This window comes from Ambystoma mexicanum, chromosome 7q, assembly GCF_040938575.1.
Source record: "Ambystoma mexicanum isolate Mex_15411 chromosome 7q, UKY_AmexF1_1, whole genome shotgun sequence".
NCBI lineage: Eukaryota > Metazoa > Chordata > Amphibia > Caudata > Ambystomatidae > Ambystoma > Ambystoma mexicanum.
Window position 1 is genome coordinate 1123844848 of NC_090941.1, and position 7419 is coordinate 1123852266.

Sequence of the window (7419 nt, forward strand, 5' to 3'; positions counted from 1 at the left end):
AGGACCGAAGTCCCAACTCAGGCTTTATTAGACTGTGGTGCTGCAGGTAACTTCGTAGATACCTTGTGGGCTAAGCAAAAGGGTATACCTCGTCTGGCCAAACAGGAATATCAGAAGGTTGAAGGAGTGGATGGGGAACCCCTGATTTCCGGCATGATCACACATACCACTGAGGAATTACAACTATGTATCCAAAAACATACCGAAAGTATCTCGTTTGACATAATCCGAGCAGCCCATTTCCCTATCATACTAGGGATAGGCTGGCTACGAAAGCACAACCCTCACATTGACTGGGCGAAGAATGTACTCAGTTTTCAGTCCACCTATTGCAGATCCGAATGTCTACCTGAACCCAAGTTCGAGACTGTAGAAACTAACATTGTGTACGACTCCAGACTCATCCATTGTCTTCCACGCCATCTACAAGAATATACAGAGGTAGTAACGGAAAAAACGCCTAGTGATCTTCCTCCACACAGACCAGAAGACTGTTGTCTGGATCTAGTTCCTAATGCACTGGTACCGTTTGGTAGAATGTTCCCATTATCCCTCAGGGAAAAACAATTCCTCCGGGAATATTTAGATAACAATCTGACCAACGGACTTATAAGACCTTCAAAGTCACCAGCTGAGGCATCCCTGTTTTTTATTCCGAAGAAAGACACACAAGAACTAAGACCCTGTATTGACTACAGGGGTCTAAACAAGGTGACCATAAAAGACAGATACCCAATGCCACTTATCACCGAAATTATTCAAGCGGTTCATGGCGCCACGATCTTCACAAAGCTGGACCTTCGGAATGCATACCATCTCCTTCGGATCCACCAAGGGGACGAATGGAAAACTGCTTTTAGGACCCCTTATGGGCTGTACGAATACCAAGTGATGCCTTTTGGACTTGTTAACGCCCCATCTGTGTTCCAGCGCTTTATGGACCGGCTTTTTTCGGACCTGTTGTGTCAGACCACGATCGTCTATCTCGATGACATACTGGTTTATTCCAGAACTCCTGAGGAACATGTGGCTCATGTCAAAGAAGTCTTCCAGAGACTAAGAGAAAATCACCTCTCGGTCAAGATAGACAAATGTATATTTTCTGCAACATCTATCCCATATTTGGGTTTCATATTATCCAGTCGGGGTGTCTCCATGGATCCCCGCAAAGTTTCTGACATTTTGGAATGGCCTTCACCAAAATCCATCAAGGAGGTACAAAGGTTTTTAGGTCTGGCAAACTTTTACCGGAAATTTATATCCAACTTTTCCCACCGAATGGTACCTATCACCACACTACTTAAGAAGAGCTCCAAACCTTTCCTTTGGTCCAGTGAAGCTGAGGATAGCTTCCACAGTCTCAAGGAAGCCTTCTGTACCGCCCCTATCCTTCTGCAGCCAGACCAAGACCGGCCTTTCATCATCGAGACTGATGCATCTTCATCAGCTATGGGGGCAGTTCTTTTGCAGGAACACCAAGGCGAGGAACATCCAGTCTCTTATTTTTCCAAGACATTAAATGACAGCCAAAGGAACTACTCAGTCATAGAGCGCGAGTTATTGGCCATGAAATCAGCCTGTCTAGAGTGGCGTCATCTCCTACAAGGAGGTAAACACCCATTCTCCATCAGAACAGATCACAGAAATCTACAAGTTCTGCGACAGTTTGAGTGCTACAACACAAGACAGGCCCGCTGGGCTCACTTCTTTGCCCAGTTCGATTTCAACATTACTTACATCCCAGGACCACAGAATATAGTCGCAGATGCCTTGTCTCGCAGAGGAGACTATGGGAATGAATCCGACAGGACGCCAGATCTTATGTTCCCCTTGACGAGGAGAATAGGCGTTCTATCCACTTTCTTAAGACAAGTGAAAGAAGCTTCAAAGGGGGGTTTTGAGTCGGAGCGTCATCCACAAGACCCCGCCTACGAAGTCAAGGAAGGCCTATACTTTGTGAAAGGGAAATTATACTTACCTACTTCGGAATTTCGGAGAATGGCGTTAAAATGGTGTCACGACTCCAAGCTGGCAGGTCATCGAGGTATTAAGGGAACATTGGAATTTCTACAGAGGCACTTTTATTGGCCAGGGATGCGCCAAGACGTGACCAGTTACGTGCAATCCTGTGTGACCTGTCTTCGCAGCAAGAGTTCTCGTCTGAAACCTTTGGGCCTTCTGAGACCAAATCCGGTTCCCGACAGTCCCTGGGAAGTGGTATCTACTGATTTCATCATGGACTTACCTCCTTCTGAAGGAAGCACATGCATCATGGTAGTGATCGATTACTTCACAAAGATGGCTCACTTCTCCCCATTACCAAGGGTACCAACAGCAGCAGCCATGGCAGAGACTCTCATCAAAGACGTTTTTCGTCTCCATGGAATACCAAAGAAGATCATCTCCGATCGAGGTAGCCAGTACACTTCTCGTTTCTGGAGACATCTCTGCAACCGGTTGAGCATAGAGAGAGCTCTAACATCAGGTTTCCACCCTCAGTCAAATGGACAGACGGAACGTTTAAATGCCACACTAGAACAGTACCTACGGTGTTATGTCAACCTTCAACAGGACAACTGGGTTTCTCTACTACCCCTGGCTGAGTTCTCCTACAATAACTCTTTCCAGTCTACTCTCGGTTTCACCCCTTTTTTCTGTAACTATGGCTACCATCCCCGAGCTATACTACCTGTCTCTAATGTCTCTACCTCTCTGCCCACAGTCGACTCCACTCTCGCCGTGTTGAGAGACGTCCACCTACAGGCTAAACACAATCTTAGCAAGGCCCAAATGAGATACAAGGTCCAGGCCGACAAACATCGCAGAGCGGGGCCTGACTGGGGAATAGGTTCTCAAGTCATGTTGTCCACAAGATATCTACCACGATGGGCACACCCTTCCAAACTCTCCCCTAAATTTCTGGGTCCATACGAAGTCACACAAGTCATCAACCCGGTGGCCTTTCGGCTAAAATTACCCAAGAGTCTTCAAAGAGTCCACCCGGTGTTTCATGCCTCACAACTCAAACCTTTTCTTGCAGACATCTGGTCTCGCAAAAAGAAGAAAACCCCCTTACCTGCTACTTCGACCCAGGAGGTATTCGAGGTAGCCCAAATCTGTGACTCCCGGTACCGCCGGGGAACGTTGGAATACCTTGTACGGTGGAAGGGGTATCACTGGTCGGAAAACTCTTGGGAACCAGCCTCTCAGGTACATGCTCCACTGTTGGCCCGCAAGTTCTTTCGCTCTCATCCGGGAAAACCGGGTGGAGGTCTCCATAGGAGGGGGCATACTGTCATGCCGCGGCAGGATTGGCGGAAGTGGAATCGCTGGCGGTTCTGTCCGCCGTAGCATTCCGCTACTCGTCATCCGTTTTACCGCTCTAGTTGTTGCACGCGTCCTTGACCCGGAAGTATTTAAGTCCTCACTTCCGGGTCGCATACGCGTTGCAACGTTTCCGGGTTCCTTCCTGTGTTGCTGCTGCTCCATCTCCCGGTGATATATTCGTGTCTTCTTCATATCCTTTGCCATCCTTCCCTCGCAGTTATTTCTCCACCCTGCCCAGTGCGTGGTCTCGTCCTCGTCCTGCCTTTTTTCTTCTCCCTCTTTTCCTTCCTTTCCTTCTTGCCTTGTTGTTTTTCCCCCTTTTCTATCCCTATATCCTATTTGAACTGTTGCCAGACCCTTTGCCTGCCTACCGGACTGCCTGTGAATATCCCAATATCCTATTTGAACTGTTGCCAGACCCTTTGCCTGCCTACCGGACTGCCTGTGAATATCCCTATATCCTATTTGAACTGTTGCCAGACCCTTTGCCTGCCTACCGGACTGCCTGTGATTTCCTTAGTATCTCCTCATTGAAACCACCTTTTGCCATATCCTGGTCTACCGTTTGGATCCACCGATTTCCCGATTCGGTGCCTGCTCATCGGATCGCGCCATCTTCAGCTACTCACCTCCTGGGATCCTCCACGTTCAGGGGTTTTTTGTGCCTTCCGGCTTTTTTCCCCCTGTGAGGCGTTCTCGGTAGGAGTGCCCCCGCTGCCCCTATCTAGTGGCACGGTGGCATCCTATCGAGGGCGTCCTTATCTTCACAAGAAAAAAGAGAAGCCTCCACAACACAAGGACAGAAGAATTAAGCAGAAAGAGGAAGGTGAGGAGTTGGGGGAAGGGGGAGAACTTGTCATCTCATCAGAAGAAGAAGACAAACGTGACAAAAGGACACCAGCCATGGAGATGATACTACACTGAGCTATGCAAAGGACACATGCCATGGAGATGATGTGGCACTGAGCTATGCAAAGGACACCTGCCATGGAGATGATCCTGCACTGAGCTATTCAAAGGACACCAGCCATGGAGATGATCCTGCTCTTAGCTATGCAAAGGACACCTGCCATGGAGATGATCCTGCACTGAGCTATGCAAAGGACACCTGTGCTTAGCTATGCAAAGGACACCTGCTATGGAGATGATCCTGTACTGAGCTATTCAAAAAGACACTTGCCATGGAGATGATCCAGCACTGAGCTATGCAAAGGACACATGCCATGGAGATAAGTTGGCACTGAGCTATGCAAAGGACACCTGCCATGGAGATGATCCTGCACTGAGCTATGCAAAGGACACCAGCCATGGAGATGATCCTGCTCTGAGCTATGCAAAGGACACCTGCCATGGAGATGGTCCTGCAGTGAGCTATGCAAAGGATACCTGCCATGGAGATGATCCTGTGCTTAGCTATGCAAAGGACACCTGCCATGGAGATGATCGTGCACTGAGCTATGCAAAGGACACCTGCCATGGAGATGATCCTGTGCTTAGCTATGCAAAGGACACTTGCCATGGAGATGATCCTGCACTGAGCTATACAAAGGATAACTGCCACAGAGATGATCCTGCACTGATCTATGCAAAGGACACCAGCCATGGAGATGATCCTGCACTGACCAATGCAAAGGACACCTGCCATGGTGATGATCCTGCACTGAGATATGCAAAGGACAACAGCCATGGAGATGATCCTGTGCTGAGCTATGCAAAGGACACCAGCCATGGAGATGATCCTGCACTGATCTATGCAAAGGACACCTGCCATCAGATGATCCTGCACTGAGCTATGCAAAGGAGACCTGCAATGGAGATGATCCTGTACTGGATAAGATCCTGCACTGAGCTATGCAAAGGATTCCTGCCATGGAGATGATCCTGCACTGAGCTATGCAAAGGACAATTGCCATGGAGATGATCCTGCACTGAGCTATGCAAAGGATACATGCCATGGAGATAATCCTGCACTGAGCAATGCAAAATGACACCTGCCATGGAGATGATCATGCACTAAGCAATGCAAAGGACACCTACCATGGAGATGATCCTGCACTGAGCAATGCAAAGGACACCTGCAATGGAGATGATCCTGCGCTGAGCTATGCAAAAGGACACCTGCCATGGAGATGATACTGCTCTGAGCTATGCCAAGGAGACCAGCCGTGGAGATGATCCTGCACTGGATAAGATCCTGCACTGAGCTATGCAAAAGATTCCTGCCATGGAGATGATCCTGCACTGAGCTATGCAAAGGACAATTGCCATGGAGATGATCCTGCACTGAGCTATGCAAATGACACCTGCAATGGAGATGATCCTGCACTGAGCTATGCAAAACGACACCTGCCATGGAGATGATACTGCACTGAGCTATGCAAAGGACACTTGCCATGGAGATGATCCTGCACTGAGCTATGCAAAGGACAATTGCCATGGAGATGATCCTGCACTGAGCTATGCAAAGGACACCTGCCATGGAGATAATCCTGCACTGAGCTATGCAAAGGACACCAGCCATGGAGATGATCCTGCACTGAGCAATGCAAAGGACACCAGCCGTGGAGATGATCCTGCACTGAGCTATGCAAAGATCACCTGCCATGGAGATAATCCTGCACTGAGCTATGCAAAGGACACCAGCCATGGAGATGATCATGCACTAAGCAATGCAAAGGACACCTACCATGGAGATGATCATGCGCTGAGCTATGCAAAATGACACCTGCCATGGGGATGATCCTGCACTGAGCTATGGAAAGGACACCTGCCATGGAGATGATCCTGCACTGAGCGATGCAAAGGACACCTGCCATGGAGATGATCCTGCACTGAGTGATGCAAAGGACACCTGCCATGGAGATGATCCTGCACTGAGCTATGGAAAGGACACCTGCAATGGAGATGATCCTGCACTGAGCTATGCAAAAGGACACCTGCCATGGAGATGATACTGCACTGAGCTATGCAAAGGACACTTGCCATGGAGATGATCCTGCACTGAGCTATGCAAAGGACAATTGCCATGGAGATGATCCTGCACTGAGCTATGCAAAGGACACCTGCCATGGAGATAATCCTGCACTGAGCTATGCAAAGGACACCAGCCATGGAGATGATCCTGCACTGAGCAATGCAAAGGACACCAGCCGTGGAGATGATCCTGCACTGAGCTATGCAAAGGACACCTGCCATGGAGATAATCCTGCACTGAGCTATGCAAAGGACACCAGCCATGGAGATGATCATGCACTAAGCAATGCAAAGGACACCTACCATGGAGATGATCATGCGCTGAGCTATGCAAAATGACACCTGCCATGGAGATGATCCTGCACTGAGCTATGGAAAGGACACCTGCCATGGAGATGATCCTGCACTGAGCGATGCAAAGGACACCTGCCATGGAGATGATCCTGCACTGAGCGATGCAAAGGACACCAGCCGTGGAGATGATCCTACACTGAGATATGCAAAGGACACCTGCCATGGAGATGATCCTGCACTGAGCTATGCAAAAGACTCCTGCCGTGGAGATGATCCAGCGCTGAGCTATGCAAAGGATTCTGCCATGGAGATGATCCTGCACTGAGCTATGCAAAGGACACTTGCCATGGAGATGATCCTGCACTGAGCTATGCAAAGGACACATGCCATGGAGATGATCCTGCACTGAGCTATGCAAAGGACACCTGCCATGGAGATGATCCTGTACTGAGCTATGCAAACGACAAATGCCATGGATATGATCCTGCACTGAGCTATGCAAAAGATACATGCCATGGAGATGATCCTGCTCAGCGCTATGCAAAGGACACCTGCCATGGAGATGATCCTGCACTTGAGATGATCCTGCACTGAGCTATGCAAAGGACACCTGCCATGGTGATGATCCTGCACTGAGCTATGCAAAAGGACACCTGACATGGAGATGATACTGCACTGAGCTATGCAAAGGACACCTGCCTTGGAGATGATCCTGCACTGAGCGATGCAAAGGACACCTGCCATGGAGATGATCCTGCACTGAGCTATGGAAAGGACACCTGCCATGGAGATGATCCTGCACTGAGCGATGCAAAGGACACCTGC